Below are 20,464 nucleotides of genomic sequence, written 5' to 3'. Positions count from 1 at the left end.
ATTAGATTGGTTTTGAAGGGGTCCTATTCAGCATCTTAAAATTATTATTTTGACACTTAATTGTTTTTCACTTTTCTTCAATGACTTCTAGGAAAAGTCCAAGAAGACCACGGCAGTTTTCACATGAGGAGAGCAGTAGCTCATGGCCTTTAATGCCAATTTTCCAATCATTTGCCCAGACTGTGGAAGCCTTATCTTGGTTCATATTTATACTTTCACTTTGGCAGTGATACATACAGACTAAAAAAAAGTCTAGAGGCCTCATAGTAAACAATTTACTGAAAATAAAAATAAATTGACCAGCTTCAGGAAGTAATTTAACTGAGTTCAATTAAATTAGCGGTGGTGCATGAAATTAACTATATTTTCAATGGGATTGGGAGATAGTTCAAAATAAAGTACACCAGACCATAATAAAAGGAGAAAAGCAGGAGGACAAAGAGAAGATCAAAAAAGTAACAATATTTTCTGTTCTTCTGCAACTATGCAGAATTCACACTTAATGAAAAGCTGCAACTATCCCATTAGAAATCAGTCACAAGGAAGCCCCTGACGGCAAAAAAAAAGAAGATTTTTGGCCTTGTCACTGGAAAACGTTCAGTTTTTGAGAACCAGGGCCCACCTGTGTCTCCCCAAACAATTTCCTCTCCTTTCCAGCACCAGCGACACTGTTGTCGGTGTATCGGGGTTGGGAAGAGTAATTCGACTTTGGCTGAGAAATCGGATGAGGCCCTGGGGGGAGTCGCTTTTGGCAACGGTGACCTGGCTCAGTAGATGGAGCCCAAGGGCTGCTCCACCAGTGGCTCCCGTCAGCTGGATTTCAAATTGCTCTGCAAATTCGCTGCATGGAAAAAAAAACAGAAAAAAAGACCTTCTGAGACACACAAGAACAAAAAATTAAAATTATGATTTGTCATTCAACCATGCGTCCAGCTGGATCTGTTTAAAGATATACAGAAGTCATCTCTGTAAGCATACAGCAGAAGATTCCCCCCATTTGCAGAGAATGGTGATATCTGAAATAAAAATATTGTTTTATTTTCCACATGTGCTAAATTTAAAAAAAAAAAAAAAACAACCAGCAAAATATTTTATTATTCACAGCAGTACTATTAACACCCAAACTTTCTGATAATCTAGGTAAAACGAATGTAGTTGTTTGCATAAAATTTAACAGGCACTATGAAACTCCAATAATAGCTTCTTTTCCCTCCCTTTAAATATTTCAGGGCTGCAGAAATTTGCTTTTCAATTCAAACTCTGCTGACAGGCATACTGCACGTGCTAAAAAACGGTTTCTCAGAAGTAGATTAGTGAATAAATATCTGAAAAAAATAATTACCTTTCTTCATCATCTGTGATAGAGATATAGATAAAAGTCAGGTTCTGGCCACGATAAAAAATGACAGAATCATTATGGATGATGTAGTCAACGTTCGGAAGTGCAGAAATACTTCGAGAAAGGAAATCGGCTGTTACATCGCCATACGTTCCACGCTTTCTCACAACAGGAATCATGATTAATCCAGCATCCTCTTGCACTTCAAGAAAAATTGGGAAAAAAAGTTATTTTATTTCAAAATTTGTGAGAGAGCCACAGGCTTATCCTCTAAATCATAGTGAAAACCTCTGGTAAACTGACCCTGCAGAAGGATATACTGTGGATCAAATTCTATGATGCCTTCTGCATTATCACTTTTTGCTATAGTGACTCGTACTGTGGAGATATTTCCTATTACTGGGGGTTGATCTATCTGTAGATCATTTTCCTTTACGGTGAAATCAAATCCACTTGCAAGAACATAAAAAGGAATATTAGATTAAAAAAAAATCTTGCAAAAGTATTGTAATGCAAGTATGACAATTTTCAATTACCACAAATACTTTTATTTTCTGACAGTTACCACTGAAGATTTTTGGTCACACTTTTTCAAACTATATCTGCAAAACTGGCAGTTTTTTCACAGAAATGTGGATCTTTCGCTTTTTCTTTCACATTTTATCTTCTTCTTTGAGTTTCATGTGATTTGACAACTTCTATGTAACGGATGGACTTTCAGCTTTAATAAATCTGAATCAGCAAAATCTTAAAATTAATGTTGAAAGAATTTGGATTGCCATACATCCAATTTGTATTATTATTATTACTATTATAGCTGCCATATGAAATTTTACAGTAAAACACCTGAAATCCAGCGGTGCCTTTATGCAGGTAGATCAGATTCCAAATACAGTTTGATCTCCTGCTTTTAATTAATTTTATCTTATAGTTAATTTTATCTTTACCTTCCTTGGAGTTCCACTTTGGTAATCATCACTGAAAAGTCTTCAGGACCTTCAGGAAAGTCGTCATCATGAATTTCAACCGAAATCATTCTACTCTCCTCATGTGGTTCAAATAACAGTTCCCTTACTGTGGGGGTGAAATCAACTCCCTCCTCTGCAGTCCCATTTATTCTCTGGAAGCAAAGACGCACTTTGCCATAGGATCTCCTTGAACGCAAAACAGTGATGTTAACCTGAGGGAGAGAGGACATTTGCTTTAAAAAATGGCTTTGCTTTTCTGTTACCATTCTGAGACTGTTCTATAGGCACCTTCTCAACCGTTCTGCCAGGTGACAATTTGCTGCAGTAAGTGCAGAATACACATAATTTAACAGACAGGCATCTTTCTCAGAGTATTAAAAACACCAAAAGCCTCAGATGGACTATGCTATGATAAATGCAGAATAAATCTCTGCCTTTTTTTTTTTTTTTCCTCAAGTTAAGTATAAATCTACCGACAATATTGATATCTATCGATATTTTACGTAAGAAGGAATTTTAACCATATACCCATTTTTCTTCTTCTGTTGTCAGCAATATTGCTCGTGAAAATGTAAACTCTCCGTATGGAAAATCACTGGCGGCCATGGTAATATTTGCTGTGCTGCTAGATTCATTTATGAGTCCTCCATTACTGATCCCAGTTAATTCAAATGTGTAGTAATGCTTCTCCTCAGGACGGTTATCATCGACAGCCTAGGGAGAAGAACCAATTAACCATTTCCAGGTAGAGAGGTATAACTAATTTCTAATCAAGATGCTGGCTAGATAAAAGGAAGAACCTGAAATAGTTACTGGTGTAAAATCTCTTGTACCTGTATCAGAACCACTGCTGCACACTGCCTGTCTCGCATTGTCAAGGTCCCCGACGTCTCAATAAATTCTGTGTGATGACGGGGTGTTATATTCCAATATATTATGATTTCACCAAAAATCCCTGGGCCACGTGTCAGGCTGCAGAATGCAAACACAGATTTAATCTTCTACCTTTAATATTTGATACCAAATCCAGAGATATAAAGCATAGATATTGTTGTGCACGGAAGAAATGTTACCAGCACTGTGAAGCTTGAATTTTAATCTATTAAGTCACTATTAAGATCTTGACCATAACCTCTTCAGAGCAATAACGTGTCTGCAGTTCTGATTTACTTCCCCGTGTTGGGAGGCATCTTGAGCTGTATTTTTACCCAGAGCACTTTGTAGTTTCTTTGTGCATACAGCCCAAAGTTGGCAGCTGAAAACTGAGCTGTCTTTCCGCTTTTCAGGAAATAGACATGCAAAACAGAAGGGAAATGGGACTTACGGGTAGCACCCAGAGGTAATTTGGTTTTGAAGGCAGAAAGATACGAGAATAGTACTATGAGATCACTTGAGAAAGTTCTGTGTGCTGCTTGTCTAAAAACCTAGAGGCTAATCCTACTCATGACATTCTCGGTGAACTGAAGCATGGCAAGAAATTGTCTATACCATGATCTAGTACATGTTCTAAACTGGTGCTGCACAAAGCATCCCTTTGTCTGTTGGGATTCTCAGGGCAGCATGAGAATCTGTTTTCTTGCTTATACTTGCTGTTTCACTAAGGGAAAGTGTTGTAATACTTTTTCTCCAATTCTGTTAGAAGGTATGGTAACATTGTGATTTCTTCATCTTGTTTTCAGCTGACTGAATGCAGTGAAAGAATTGCATCTTGTTTCAACTAAGACCCAGTGCTGCTTTGGTTATGCTGATCATCATAACAATGTACCGAATTTCAGTTCAAGCACCAATCCTGAACTGAATCCTGAAAAGCACAAAACATCTTCAAATATAATTGACTGCCTTCCCCTATTCCTTTGATTAGAATCCTCTTTCCTTTAATGAATCTATGTTGTAAATAATTGGAAGACATATCGAAAGCTCCTCAGCAATACTGAAAAGACACCTACGTAGTATGTTCTGCCCTTCTTAAAAAACAAGCATCTAATTTTAAAAATACTTATGATTTTAGAAGTGATAATGAAATGCAGCATTCAATTAATTCTTGCCAAATGTGGAGCCTCATAGCTTTTGAAACAGAGCTGTTTTGGATAAATGAGTGATGTACTCACCTAATAAGAGCAGTCCCATTATAATTTCCTGAAGGTTCTCCAATCAGAACATGCTGGGATGAATGTGCTATCCCAACCACCCCAGAAGCTCCTTCATCACCCACAATAATGATGGTTGCAACACCTATGAAGAGAACAAAAGCTTCTCATGGTAAAACAAAGCTAACTAGTGAGGTATTTTTTTAGCATGTTTGGTGACACAAATGGTCAAGCACCAGCTTCCCGGGGAGCCCATGGAATCCCCAACCTTGGAGATATTCAGAATTTCAGTAGACAAGGCATTCAGTGACCTGATCTCATTGTGAAGGCAACTCAACAAGATGACCCCCCTAGATGGTCTCTTACAAACGAAATTATTCTATGCTTCTTACAGGTCTGAACCTGGTTTTGGTTTCTGCTTGTTTTTGTTAAACAATTCTTTACAGACAATGTTGATTATCTGAACACAAAAGTCTACGCTAACACTTGATTTAGACGGAAAAAATACGATCTAAAATTCTCTTTGATTTCTTCAGATAAGGAAAAAACTGAGGGAAAAATACTGACCTCCTTTTGTCACAGGAGCTCTGCTAGCTCGTTTCTTCTATGTTGTTTCTGGGGGGAGTTGGGTTTTATTTACGGGGGGGACGTTTGAGTCGATTCATGTGAAGATACACAATGCTGCACTAGCTTTTAAGAAATGTGTATTTTTTTCAGACCACTTCACTTCTTCACAGAATATCAGTTCTAACTATAACATTCAGCACATATTCGGCTCCTCTCTTTGACTTGTAGAACGAATCCTAAAAGATACATCTTCTTAGGACTCAAGGCGTCTAGCACACAGACAGCCGCGGCGCGAAAGCCGCGCCCACAGGACACAGAACCCGCCGCGCCTCGCCCCGAGCTCCCGCCGAAGCGGCGCCCCACTCGTCACGCCACCAGCTCTGTTTTTCAACGTCCCCCCGACTAACGGAGGCTGCGCCGCTCCCGGAGGGACCGCCGGACCGGGCACGGGCGCTGCGCCGGAGGGAGACACGGCTCCAGACCGCCAGCCTTCAGCGCACCTGCCCGCAGGGTCACACGCCTCCCGTCAGCTTCGTCAGCTCGGCGGGGGGACCCGGAGACGAACGCCTCCGCGCCGCGCCGGCACGGTCACCCCCGCCGCGGCCGCACTCACCTGCTGCCTCTTTCGCCGCTCCGCTCCCGCCAGGCGCTCGTGCTTTGGGCATGCGCGGTAGCGAGACCGCAGCACCCGCCCCTTGCCGTGTCCCGGTTGACTGCCTAGGACACGTCAATCACCTCTCTCGCCGCCTAGCAGCGCTCGCGAGTCGGGCATGCGCAGTACGGAGACCTCAACGCCCGCCCCTCTGGCAACCTGATAGGCGGACAGAGTGGCGACTGACGTGCCTAGGCAGCCAACCAGCGCTCCACACCTCCAGCCCTCCCGCGCCAGCAGCCGCGTTGCAAAGGGAACACTAAACCGCGCTCCCCTGCTTTCCGCTGAAAAGGGGGGCGGCTGGGTCCCCGCAGCAGAAAAAACCCTTCCGTCCTGCATTGCCCTTCGCCAGTACAACTGCACAGCTGGGAACTCGGCAACATCAAGCGGCCGTCTGACAGACGCACACTCGGAACTTGACTAGGCTGGCGATTTTGGCTGGCTTACACACACGAACTTGCACTTCTCTGAGGAAACAAATTCTTTTTTAAGCACAGCCTCTCCTTGGGGAAGAAAAAACGCCCCCTCCGTGCTCCCAAACACTAGGCAGCCGTGGGGAAACCACCGAAAGCCAAGACCGACGGCAGGAACGTCGAGTGCAATCTGGCTTCAATTCTGATCACGCACTTAATGGCCTCTCCCAGGCCTACCAATGACTGCTCCTTTTCTGGAAGGACAAACTGAACGTCCTAAACTGAAGACTGCACGGAACACAGCTCCACTGGCAGCCAATTTGCCTCTTCTCTGGCTTCCACGGGCAATATCTTGTAGCGTCCTCCAACTCGCAAACGTTCTTCCTCAGTCCACGGCCCCAGACGCGGAATCTCCTGAGCAGCGAGCGGAAACAACCGCGCGGGATTTTCTTCACGGCACCGAGAAGGCGGCGCTGGCAAAAAAGCAGGCCAAAGCACTTGAACCCGTCTGCCAGCCCCAGCCTGCGGCCAAGACACCGGGAGTACCCTGCCCGAGGGGCCGGGCAGCCCGCAGCTGTACTTGGACGACCGTGTGCGTGAAAGCATGTGTGTCTACAAACGATTGTCTGTCCACATGCGTGTGCCTTGATGCAGGCTCCGTTCGTGCTTAAGCTGGAGTGAGTGCACAGCTGCGCCTTTTGTTGGCAAGGTTCCGCGTGTTGCACGACGTTGCCCAGTCCTGCATTTCTCACGCAGACAGATGCACGGGAGCTCTGCTAGTAAAGGAGCAAACACAGTCGTAGGCAGAACTGAATGCTGCTCCAAGCTACTTCTCACCCTTGGCAAATGCTTCACAGTGCGCGAGAAATAGCTTTCCGCAGCCGAAGTACAAGAGAAACGAAACAGATCATGCCTTAACGCGAAAGAGCAACAGGGCGTCACTGCGCAAGCTTGTCCCTGATCTACAGCTGAGAGCGAATACTTGTGTGCTTGTCGGAGAGATTGTGTCTTGCCTGGAATAGTCTGGGAGTTTCGCGTAGGTCAGTGTAGCTAGTTCGATAATCAACGGCTAGGATAGCTGCAGAGCAGTCCCTGTTGGTGTGAGGACAGTGTGCCTGGAAGTCAGTCTGTGTTCCTGGCACCTGCTGTATCTATCCGTCGCTCCACACGCGTGTGAGTCCATGTCTTTCTCTCCACAAACTTGTGTGCTGATTTCGTCGCACATGTGCATTAGTGTTGAGCTCAGCAGAGTGTGTCTCTCGACATTGGTGTGCGTTGGCTGTGCCTGTGTGTAACACAGCACAGCCACGACTGCCTCGGTGAAGAGAGACCAGGGAAATCATCTAGGCAGAGTCAACAAAGGAAAACCGAAGAGGGATTGACGTGTGCTCGACAGAGACGGATTCCCTGCGCTGACATTTCTCAGTAACACCAGAAGAAAGCTGAGCGGTAGATCGACCCGAGAAATGCTTCCCTAGACGACATTTAGCGAATGAACTGCATTGTGCGCGGTTTTCGGGATTGTGCCTGAAAAGTGCGAATACCAGCAGAGCCTGTGCTCAAAAGCTGGTGGCTGTTTGACTGCATTGATGCACGTTCCCGTGTCTGCGAGTGTATAGACGGCTGTTTCATGTTCACACAAAGGCACCTGGTCAGGTTTTTCTTCTGTGTGTGCACACGCGTTTCCCTTGTCTCTTCGGAACAGACGTAGCTCTCTGCATGCTGAACGACGTGGTAAAACGCGTCTGCCTATATTTTGGTTAACAATCGAGGGTGCGTGTTCCGACAGTGGCATTTCCGTAGACGACTCCACAGAGCCAGTTCTGAAAGCTCCGCACACCAAGACTGATTATGGAACCAAACAATTGCACCGGTGCAGGCAATCACATATTTGGACGACCCTCTTTTATGCCACAGCAGCACGAAGGTATTTGCGTTCAAGCACGTATCAGAAACAATGTGTGGACCGAGGATCTGTGGGTATTTTCTCCGTACGGTACGCTTCGTGGTAGCTTACTTGCCGATCGCAGGCTTAGCGGTTTCTATACACGACTCGGTATAGGGAGAGAAAGAGAGTGCATAGGAAAACTTGCGTTTTCTGCTCTGGAACCTAGTTGCTACGCCTTCTGTTTGTCCACGTGAACACACACGATTCCCCACTGAAAACCAAGCAGAAACCATTCCACAGGCTCCCAGGTAGGTGCACCCACCACCTCGTGCGCACGAACGCAGCTAGAGAAAAGCACCTACCTTTTCACACACTGATGCCTAAGCAAACGCCTGGCCACACACAAGCACACATCCTCAAGCGCGCCAACTCCAATCTATGGACTGAAAGACGTACGCAAAACGTGATGACATGCTTGAGGGTAAACAGGTGTGCGTTGATGGTTGGCGTACTGCATCATGCATACGTGGCTGCACGAGAATATTCTTTTGGAGGGTACCTGCAGATACGTCCCTGTACTTGGACGACCGTGTGCGTGAAAGCATGTGTGTCTACAAACGATTGTCTGTCCACATGCATGTGCCTTGATGCAGGCTCCATTCGTGCTTAAGCTGGAGTGAGTGCACAGCTGCGCCGTGTTTTGGCAAGGTTCCGCGTGTTGCACGACGTTGCCCAGTCCTGCATTTCTCACGCAGACAGATGCACGGGAGCTCTGCTAGTAAAGGAGCAAAGACAGTCGTAGCCAGAACTGAATGCTGCTCCGAGCTACTTCTCACCCTTGGCAAATGCTTCACAGTGCTCGAGGAATAGTGTTCCGCAGCCGATGTACAAGAAAAACGAAACAGATCATGCCTTAATGCGAAAGAGCAACAGGGCGTCACTGCGCAAGCTTGTCCCTGATCTACAGCTGAGAGCGAACACTTGTGTGCTTGTCGGAGAGATTGTGTCTTGCCTGGAATAGTCTGGGAGTTTCGCGCAGGTCAGTGTGGCTGGTTCGATAATCAACGTCTAGGATAGCTGCAGAGCGGTCCCTGTTGGTGTGGGGACAGTGTGCCTGTAGGTCAGTCTGTGTTCCCAGCGCCGGCTGTATCTATTTGTCACTCCAGACGCGTGTGAGTCCATGTCTTTCTCTCCACAAGCATGTGTGCTGATTTCGTCGCACATGCGCATCTGTGCTAGTGTTGAGCTCAGCAGAGTGTGTCTCTCGACATTGGAGTGCGTTGGCTGTGCCTGTGTGTAACACAGCACAGCCACGACTGCTCCGGTGAAGAGAGACGAGGGAAATCATCTAGGCAGAGTCAACAAAGGAAAACCGAAGAGGGATTGACGTGTGTTCGACAGAGACGGATTCCCTGCGCTGACATTTCTCAGTATCGCCAGAAGAAAGCTGAGCGGTAGATCGACCCGAGAAATGCTTCCCTAGACGACATTTAGCGAATGAACTGCATTGTGCACGGCTTTTGGGATTGTGCCTGAAAAGTGCGAAAATCAGCAGAGCCTGTGCTCAAAAACTGGTGACTGTGTGACTGCATTGATGCACGTTCTCGTGTCTGCGAGTGTATAGACTGCTGTTTCACGTTCACACAAAGGCACCTGGTCGGGTGCATCACAGATACAGCATCCCAGATTCAGCATTCCTGATACAGCTTCCCGGATACAGCATCCCCAATACAGCATCCTAGATACAGTATCCTAGATACGGCATCCTAGATACAGCATCCTAGATACAGTATCCCGGATACAACATCCCAGATACGCCATCCCAGATACAGCATCCCAGGTACAGCATCCCAGATACAGCATCCCAGATACAGCATGCTAGGTACAGCGTAATAGATACAACATCCCAGATACAACATGTCGAGCTGTGCTCCTCTCCCACACCAAGTGCTGATCGTGGGGCTCAGGGTGAGGGGGGGCAGCGAGGGGGTCCGTGGACTCGAATAAGTTTTGTTTGGGGTTTTTCAAACGCCTCTGCTGACACGTCGTATAAAAATCGATTGCTGCAGTGCTAAGGAATGAACAGGAGGATGAGCAACAAACTGCAGAAACTGCTTGCGTTTTGGTTTATTGAAAAATTCGTATTGAACTCAAAAAGCAATACGATCTTGCAGTGGTCTTCTAATACCTAGTGACAGCTTTTAATGTACTGGTTTGGAACTTTGAGATGAGATTTGAGATGAAGGGCTGTTCCATTGTGGAATATTGCAGGAGTAAATTTCAGGCATTTCAGCAGCTTGCTAAAGACCTCAGGCTGTTTGGTTTAATCAGACTTTTGTAGATCCCACCTTCACTGGTCAAAGCACCGGCTGCCAATGTGTTTTCTGGTGTTGTCACTTCTTTCTGACCAAAGACGGCAGAGGCAGCAGCTCTACTGGTGGTGTCTGTTTGATTGAAACATGGGGATCTACAGGAACTTTAACCCGAAAGCTCAGGAAGCTGTGGTCCGTGGTCTATCTTTGTAATGTTTGTAGATTGTTCTGCAACGTTTGTGAGTGTGAACTGCTGTGCAGGTAGAAGGAAGAAAGCTGTGTCAGCTAAAGCAGCAGAAAGGCTGCAGCCGTGTAAGTCGGGAGTGCAACCGGCACGAAACGGGCTGCAGCGGCGGAGCCCTCGGTCCCGGGTCGTTCCGGGGAGGCGCAGCCCGAGCCCTCCTGGCCCCGCTGCCGCTGCCCCGCCGGGGCCGGGGCCGCGCTGCGGGCGGACAGCGCCGCTCTGCGGCCGCCGGCGGCTCCGGGCCGGGAGGGGGGGCGGAGCCCGGTGGCGGACGCGGACGGGATTGGCTCCTGCGCCGGATGGGCGGGGCCACAATGCGTAAGTGCGGAGGCGAAGGAGTGCGTGCCGGCGGTGCGGCGGCGGGAGGAGCGCGCGAGGAGCGGCGGGGCCGGCGGTGAGCGAGGGGCGGGCGGACACTGGGGAGACCGGACGGGGCCGCCCTGGTCCCGGCTGAGGGGGGAGGCTGGAGGGGGAGGGACGGGTTGGTTTGGGCAGGAGGAAGGCGAGGGGCAGGCAGCCGCAACAGCGCGGCCCCGGGCCGGGCCGAGCAAGGGGCGAGGGGGAAACACGCGGGCGACTGTGAGGGAAGGGAGCCCCGGGCTGAGCGCTGCGCGGGGCTCGGGCGGGGCCGTGGGGCGGAGGGGGAAGGCCGTGGTACCACAGGGCAGAGGGAGGAAGGCGAGCGGGAGGGGGTGGCGCCAGGGTGGTGCCAGGGGGCGCGAGGGGCGGGGGCGGCGCTGCCGCGGGGAGGGGCCGGGAACGGGGGGAGCGGCGGAGGAGCCTGAGGGCGGGACGTCGCGGAAGGAGCTTGGGCGGGAAAGGCTGAGGGACCTCGGGGAGGGGGTGACATCGGGGGGGCTTTGGCGGGAAAGGCTGAGGGACCTCAGGGAGGGGGTGACATCGTGGAGGCTGCAGGGGGCAATGCTGAGGGAGCTCAGGACGGGATGGCACTCACGTCTGGTTTCAAAGGGAAATGCTGAGGTACCTTGAGGAATGGACGCTGGGCTGGGAACTATGAACACATCAGACTGGTTAAGAGAGTGTTCATGACAGAAATTTGTGCAGTGAAGTATTCCAGCAAAGAGCGGGAGAAGAGTCAAACTTAGATCAGGCCTCCTAGGACGCCTGCGGGTTTGGGGACAGGGATGATGAGGTTGTTAATCCGGTCCTAACTGTTTCTTTCTCTGTCCCTCTCTTGCAGCACCTGACTGAATGGAGGAGCAAGTGGACGGGAAGTTCCTGCGCCACACACAGATCACATTTATCGCTCTCGCCCTCAGAGACCCGGAGATCCAAACCGTTCGCATCGTGCCTTGAAGCAGCCTGTGCTCATGCGCTTCTCCCAGGGAGAAGGCGGAATGGCAGTGACTGGCCACGTTAAGCCACAGGGTGCACACTGTGCAGCTGTCAAGCCCAGCTCTGCGTTAGCTCACACCTGCGGTTTTGCGCCGCACACGCACATTTGAGTTGTCGCCGGTTGTTGCAGCGTTTGGCTTTGGTGAGGACAGCGTGTATTTGTCAGCAGTTGGTGTAGGTGGGATCTGGAGGAGAAAGCGATATTTCCGTGCCAGAACTGGTTGGTGTTTGCATGGTATTGTGGCGGTTGTTCCCGCAGGCGATGAGTGCTGGAGTATTATTGCAGGATGAGGGGATTTTGGAGGCTTGTCTGTGAGATGCACTAGAGGCAGCAGTTGAAAGCGAAAGGCTGAGATTTGGAGGGTTTGTTGGTGGGTTTTGGACGGTTGTCAGCTGAAGAGTTGGCTGTTTGCAGGTGAGGTGTAGGGCAGAGGGTGAAGCTGACTTTGCCTGGGCGGCGCAACTGGCTGGGTGTGCAGAGCTGAGGAGAGCGGGCTGCTGCGGGTGACCCTAAAGCTGGAGAACCAGCCGGCAGCTCCAGATGGTCCCACTGCCGGGCAGGGCCGTGCAGGCCAGTGCCCTGGGGCACAGCGACGTGACCCTCCGCAAGTACCAAAGAGCAGGTGAGGACCGTGGGCATTTGTACTGAGCTGTGACATCTCTAACCCGTGACATTGGGGTCCAGCCTGAGCAGGGCACCTGCAGAAGCTGTGCTGCAGCTCCCTGAGCTGCAGAGCTGAGGGGAAGGGCTGTGCGAGGGGCTGGTGCCAAGGCAAGGTGGGCACGCTGTGGGGTGTGGGGAGGTGTCAGCCCCGGACTCAGCCCCTGTCTGACTGTAGTGCCCTTGGGCTGGTGTAGCTCAGTCCTCTGTGTGTTTCTCTTCAGGGGGAGCAGCATGCAAAGGAAAAGCAAGGAAGGAGGTGAACCCATGAGGAAGAGTGATGGATAAAGAGGGTTGGAGCGCACCTGCCAGTCAAGAGGGATCAAGAAAGAAGACACCAGTGGTGGAACCGCAGGTCAGGAGAGCTCAAGGAGGGAGAAAGGTGACTGTGGCTGTATGGGTTTTTCTAGCACACACACCAATGAAAACAGTTTGGATAATAAAAGAAATATATGCAAAACCAATAATTAAAGGCAGAGAATGTTTATATGCTATGTATGGGGTAGACCTGAAGGTATATTTCTTCCTACAACGAAGGAGAATTCGCAATACATGCTGCTGTCAGCAACGACCAGTAAGCGACAAGACTCTACTGATGCCTCTGGTCGCTCACATAAAGTTGTAATTACATGGCTAAACTCAGATACCCAGTGCTGCAAACACAAGGTAGAAAAAGAGACCAAGAGTCAAACAGGTTCTTGAGCTGCCAGCTGTTAGGATCGCTTTGAGATGTTCTGTAACAAGCCTTTGAATGTTGTAACTGGCTCATATTATGCGGCTGGCATACTTAACCATCTGGAAGCTTCTTTTCTTAAGGAAGAGGATAATCCTCTTTTGATGGCTGAATTGAGAATGCTATGGTTTCTAATAAATCATAGACATCATAGGTATTATGCAATGCACACCCGCTCTCGCAGTGGCCCTTCCAGGACCACTTGCGGAAGGCAGTAGGAGGGCCGATGCACGAGCTGTGCCGCTCACTGTGCCTAAAGCCTTGGAGCAAGCTAAATGATCACATAAATTCTTTCACCAGAGTGCAAAGGCGTTAAAATGACAACTTCAAATTACAGTGGATCAGGCCAGTAGCGTTCTTATGTCCTGCCCTGATTGCCAACAGTTGGCACCCGCGCCATCCACAGAGGGTGTTAATCCAGGAGGGGTTACTGCCAATGAAGTACGGCCAGCGGATGTAATGCATTGTTCTGAATTGGGTAAATACGTACGTGTTTCTGTAGACGCTCATTCCAGATTTCTCGTTGCTGCTGCACGTGCTGGTGAAAGAGCACGAGATGTCTGTAACATTGGTTGGCATGTTTTGCTGTTTGAGGAGTTCCATGATCCGTAAAACCAGAGGAAAGCGGAACGCACACTCGATTAGAGGAGCGATCCCCCAGCGCGCTGTAATAGAAGTGCCTGCTTTTTAACACTTTCAAAAGAGTGTTAAAGAGTCTGTTTGATGACTTTTCGGTATCATTTCTGGCGACGAGGATGGGATAATCTGCCTGACCTCCTGTGGATCCCAGGATCTCTGGGACCTTGTGCCGGCACCGGGGAATTCCTGGAAGGGACCACAGCTCCTCGGACCAGCTCGGGACGTGGGTAAAACCCCATCAATGAGATAAGGCACTTTCATTGTCTGGTTGGGTTGGCACGCTGCCTGCGCGAGACGTGGGCGACACCAGCGCGTTGGGTCTGCGCATTCGCGTCTGCGCATTTTGGTAAACTGGGTAACTTAAAAAAAGAAAGAAATAAAAAATTAAAGAGGAAAATGAGAAAACAATAAATTAAAGAGAAAAACGAGGGAACAGCAATTTGATAAAGGTACCTTTAATGATTTTGCTGTTTGTGCCTTAGCAATTGTATAATTGTTTCTGGCTTTAGTGGTTTGTTGTTGTTACTTGTGTCTTGGGGGATTTTATAGTCCAGTACTTAGGGTTCACCAATTGTCTGTTATTGTGATTGTGAAGTAGGTAGTGGACAATCGGCAGGAGGATTCGTGAGAAATCCCCCCCAGGCTGTGTTTTCTGACATTGGAAAAGGGTCGTTTGCTGTTCAACAGGGCGTCAACCAGGGAGAATCTGATTGAATATTGTAATTAATGGTGGCCACTGTAAATAATATTAATATGCTTCACAGATTTAGGTGGGTATACTTTGAGATCTGTAGTATAGTAATGTGCTACATGTAATATGTAGTAAGATATCTATTTTAAATCATATATTGCCTATTACATAAGGCATGTTACACAATACATAATGTTACATATGCATTGTCTTTGTCCCCTTCAGATCCATTTGTTTTGAAAAAGGATAATCAGGGAAAGAAATGCAAACCGGTAAAAGGTTTGTTGAAGAACAGCTATTGGTGTAGAATACACAGAGAATATGAGATCAAAATTGTCCCTCGGTCAGTCCAGGGTGGGATCCTGATATCCTTATATCGGGGCACAGGCTGCATTGGTATCACCAGTGCATTTTATACGGGATTAGACACGCTGCGCCTAAAGCTGTAAATACGCCAAAACCTTCTGAGATTAAACAGGATCGTGAGGAGTCTCCCACGGAGTTTTTACACCCTCTTAAACCGACAGCTCAGTAATATATTAATATAGATCCTGACTTGGAGAACAGAGAATGAGAATTCTTAGTTGACTGAGAGCTCATTATTCTGTGTTAAACACTATGCAGGGAATATTAAGTAGCGATTCTGTAACAGTTATGGGAGCCACAAAAATTGCGAAACACGGCCCTTTAACCTGCTGCTTAGAATGTTTGTATGTGGAGTCTGTACTTATTGATGTGTGTCTTCTCTTGTGCACAACGAATGGTTGAAAAAAGCTTTAATGGTGCAATGGCTGTGCAGTGACACACTGCTATGGCTGCAATTGTTAAACAAAGAAGGGAAGATGTGGCAGGGTTGTGACATCAGGCCCGTGAGAAATTGCAAGAGTCACAGTGTGAGAACAAGCGCTGGTGGAACAACACAAGCAGCAAGGACTGTGTGGGACATAAACCATCAGGGACAGAGGAATTGGTACATCAGGGACAGAGGGATTGATACGGGGTTGGTACATGAGGGACAGAGGGATTGATACGCGTTGGGTACATCAGGGACAGAGGGATTGATACAGGATCGGTACATCAAGGACAGAGGTCCGCGATGTTTCAAATGCAAACCTGAGTTTGTATTAAATGTCTCTCTGCATCTTAAAGAGAGTCTGTGCCTCATCTGCTACACCCCTTTATCTGTTTCCCAAATTACGATTTAGACTGTATTTACCGTTGTAAAAACAAAGCTTTCCCCCCTTAATGTTTGTCACGTGTTGTAGTTAGAATTAATAGAGATATTGGAGCCCATCGTAGCTAAACTGGAAAAAGACAGCAGCCGTGTGTATTTTTAAATAAAGACTAAATCAAGTGTGCTAGCTCATTATCTTTAAGCGTTTTACTGTGATCATCTCTCTCCCAAGGTTTTGTGTCTGTTGTAACAAGGCCTGACACCCACGGCCACAGTGGATAAATCACCATGGGCACAACACCAGGAACCTGCCTGTTCGTGTCCAGGATATCCACTCCAGCAGACACGTTTTAATTGGTACTTGCATTATGGATTAGATGCAACAAAAATCCATACTTTCTTTTGTCCTTTGCTATAGAGGAGGAGGTTGAACTTTTCTATAGCAGATTCAATCACTTGTTGTAAAGCAATGAAATAAATAACTTAGGCTTTTTCTATGGATAAACAACGTTTAATTCAATTCCTTAATTGTATTCCTTAAACACTTGTTCGTTAGACCATAAGCAAAACAGCGCTGGGTGTTAGTTCGTTAGTAGGCCCTTATTATGTGGTTGGTTAACCCTGAAAATGTTAGCTCCCTCTATCAATATAACCTCATAAACAAGTTTCAAAATTTTTATGTAGAACTTACCCACCTTTTCCTTTTTGCAGGTTCCGAGCCCGAGCCTCATTTGGTTGTATCTGTAAACATCAAACATCTCAGCACCAATCACAACTGCATTTCTCACAGACAGAAGTGCCTGATCTCCACAGCTTGCCTGGCAGTGCAGAGAGCAGGAAGTGCGGTGAGTCCTGGGCCTTTGGGGACATTTCACCCTGTTTTGTGTCCCAGTCCTTCCCTGCTCCCTCCTCTTTCCTGCTGTGTCCTTCTTCCTCTTCATCTCTTCTCCCTCTGTCCCTCTGCTGCTTCCTCATCTATTCCCCCACCCTTCTGAATCTCTGTGCAGGGTTTCTCGTATCTCCCTCTCCGTCTCCACCCCTCTGTGTTCTCATCATCCCCGGTTTCTCTTTGTCGTCATTCTTGTCTGTTGCTCTGTCCCGCTCTGTGCCCCATCATTTCTCACTGTATCCCTCTGTCCTGCTCCCTGCGCCTATTCCTGCCCCTCTTCTTTTTCACTCCCTCTTCCTCTTGCTGCCCACCCCAGGACTTTTTCCCAATCTCTATCCTGCCCCAACCCTTATTGTTCTTTCTCTCTCCTGCTCCCTCTCTGTCTTTCTGCCTGTCTGCCCTTTCCCTGCTGCTTCTTTCTCCATCTCTGTCCAGACTACTGCCCCTTTTCCTTCTTGATGTCTTTCTGTCCTGTTTGTCTTTCTGTCTTCCTTGCCTGTTCCCAGCCCCATCCCCTCTCGCTGTATCTTCCCTGTCCACCTGGCTCTGCCTTTTCTTTGTCTTCTCATCCTCTTTCCTGCTCCTCAGCCCTCTTTTCCTCTTCCTCCAGCTCATTGCTGCATGTTTTCCCTTTCCAGTCTCTTCATTTTGATCTAAACTTTGCTTTGTTTCTCAGTCCCTTTGTTCTCTTCCCTTCCTGTTGCCTCTCAGTGGGCAGTGACGACCTGGTTCAGAGACAGCACGGCGACCACATCCCAGGTCGCTCGGTCCATCAGCACACAGACGCCACTGTGGTGGACAGCAAATGGCGTTTATTAACAAGTAACACAGCGTTATATAACTTAGGTTTACAACGTCACGTCCATCTGCTTACCTCGCATACTCCTACCTATTTAGGGAGGGGCTACTATCTTTCTGTACAGCGCGAGATCTTCCGGCCGCCAGACCCTAATTACCTACAGGTATGCGACACAACACCCCTAGACACCGTTTGTGTCACAAACGCCCCTGGACAGGGTGTGTCTCACAAACCCCATTGGACAGCATGTGTCACAAGCCCCCCTGGAAACTGTGTGTGTCCAAAATATCCCTGGACTGTGTGTGTGTCACAAACCCCCCTGGACAGTGTGTGTGTCACAAACCCCCATGGACAGTGTGTGTGTCACAAAAACCCTTAGACAAAGTGTGTGTCACAAACCCCATTGGAGATTGTGTCTCTCACAAACCCCATTGGACAGGGTGTGTGTCACAACCCCCCCTGGACAGCGTGTGTGTCACAACCCCCCCTGGACAGCGTGTGTGTCACAAACCCCATTGGACAGCGTGTGTCACAACCGCCCCTGGACAGCGTGTGTGTCACAAACCCCATTGGAGAGTGTGTGTGTCACAAACCCCATTGGACAGCCTGTGTGTCACAAACCCCATTGGAAAGAGTGTGTGTCACAAACACCCCTGGACAGTGTGTGTGTCACAAATGCCCCTGGACAGCCTGTGTGTCACAAACCCCATTGGACAGGGTGTGTGTCACAAACACACCTCGACACTTTTTGTGTCACAAACGACCCTGGACAGGGTCTGTGTCACAAACGTCCCTGGACAGGATCTGTGTCACAAACGCCCCTGGACAGCGTGTGTCTCACAAATCCCATTCAACAGCGCGTGTGTCACAAACCCCATTGGACAGGGTGTGTGTCACAAACACCCCTGGAGACCCTTTGTGTCAAAAACACCACTGGACACCTTTTGTGTAAAACTGCCCCTGGACTGGGTGTGTGTCACAAACCCCATTGGACAGTGTGTGTGTCACAAACCCCATTAGACATTGTGTGTGTCACAAACACCCCTGGACATCCTTTGTGTCACAAACACCCCTGGACACCCTTTGTGTCACAAACGCCCCTGGACAGCGTGTGTGTCACCAACCCTATTGGACAGAGTGTGTATGTCGCAAACCCCATTGGAGAGTGTGTGTGTCACAAACCCCATTGGACAGGGTGTGTGTCACAAACACCCCTGGACAGTGTGTGTGTCACAAACGCCCCTGTAAAGTATGTGTATCACAAACACCCCTGGACAGAGTGCGTCTCACAAACCCCATTGCACTTTGTTAGTATCAGAAAGCCCATTGGACAGCGTGTGTCTCACAAACCCCATTAGACAGGGTGTGTGTCACAAACACCCTGGACACCGTTTCCGTCAGAAACGTTTCTGGACAGGGTGTTTGTCACAGACCCCATTGGACAGTGTGTGAGTCACAAACCCCATTGGACAGCATGTGTGTCTCAAAATCCATTGGACAGTGTGTGTTTCACAAACCCCATTGGACAGGTTGTGTGTCACAAACATCCCTGGACACCGTTTGTGTCACAAACGTTTCTGTACAGGGTATGTTTCAGAAACCCCATTGGACAGTGTATATGTCACAAATCTCATTGCTCAGTGTGCATGTCATAAACTCCATTGGACAGTGTGAGTTCCACAAATCCCATTGGACAGGTTGTATGTCACAAACACCCATGGACACCGTTTCTGTCACAAACACCCCTGGAGATGCTGTGTGTCACAAACGCCCCTGGACAATGTGTGTCACAAATGCCCCTAGACAGGGTGTGTGTCACAAACCGTGTTGGAGTTTGTGTGTGTCACAAACCCCATTGCACATTGTGTGTGTAACAAATCCCATTGGACAGCCTTTATGTCACAAACCCCATTGGGCAGTGTGTGTGTCACAAATCCCATTGGACAGTGTGTGTTTCACAAACCTTATTGGACAGGTTGTGTGTCACAAACACGCCTGGACACCGTTGGTGTCACAAACGCCCCTGGACAGCATGTGTGTCACAAACCCCATTGGATAGTCTGTATGTCACAACCTCATTGGACATTGTGTGTGTCACAAACCCCAGTGGACAGCCTGTGTGTCACAAACCCCATTGGACAGTGTGTGTGACACAAACCCCATTGGACAGGTGGTGTGTCACAAACACCCCTGGACACTGTTTGTGTCAGAAACGCCCCTGGACAGCGTGTCTGTCACAAACCCCATTGGACAGCGTGTGTGACACAAACCCCCCTAAACAGTGTGTGTGTCAGAACCCCATTGAACACTGTGTTTGGTACAAACGCCATTGGACAGCGTGTGTCACAACCACCCTGGACAGCGTGTGTGTCACAAACCCCATTGGACAGTGTGTGTGTCACAAACCCCATTGGAAAGAGTGTGTGTCACAAACACCCCTGGACAGTGTGTGTGTCAAAAATGCCCCTGGACAGCCTGTGTGTCACAAACCCCATTGGACAGGGTGTGTGTCACAAACACATCTCGACACTTTTTGTGTCACAAACGCCCCTGGACAAGGTCTGTGTCACAAACGCCCCTGGACAGCGTGTGTCTCACAAATCCCATTCAACATCGTGTGTGTCACAAACCCCATTGGACAGGGTGTGTGTCACAAACACCCCTGGACACCCTTTGTGTCAAAAACACCCCTGGACACCTTTTGTGTCAGAACTGCCCCTGGACTGGGTGTGTGTCACAAACCCCATTGGACAGTGTGTGTGTCACAAACCTCATTAGACATTGTGTGTGTCACAAACACCCCTGGACACCCTTTGTGTCACAAACACCCCTGGACACCCTTTGTGTCAGAAACGCCCCTGGACAGCGTGTGTGTCACCAACCCCATTGGACAGAGTGTGTATGTCGCAAACCCCATTGGAGAGTGTGTGTGTCACAAACCCCATTGGACAGGGTGTGTGTCACAAACGCCCCTGTAAAGTATGTGTATCACAAACACCCCTGAACAGAGTGCGTCTCACAAATCCCATTGCACATTGTGTGTGTAACAAAT

The sequence above is a fragment of the Nesoenas mayeri genome (genome assembly GCF_963082525.1).
Source record: "Nesoenas mayeri genome assembly, chromosome: 9".
Taxonomy (NCBI): Eukaryota; Metazoa; Chordata; class Aves; order Columbiformes; family Columbidae; genus Nesoenas; species Nesoenas mayeri.
This window is presented reverse-complemented; position numbering follows the sequence as displayed.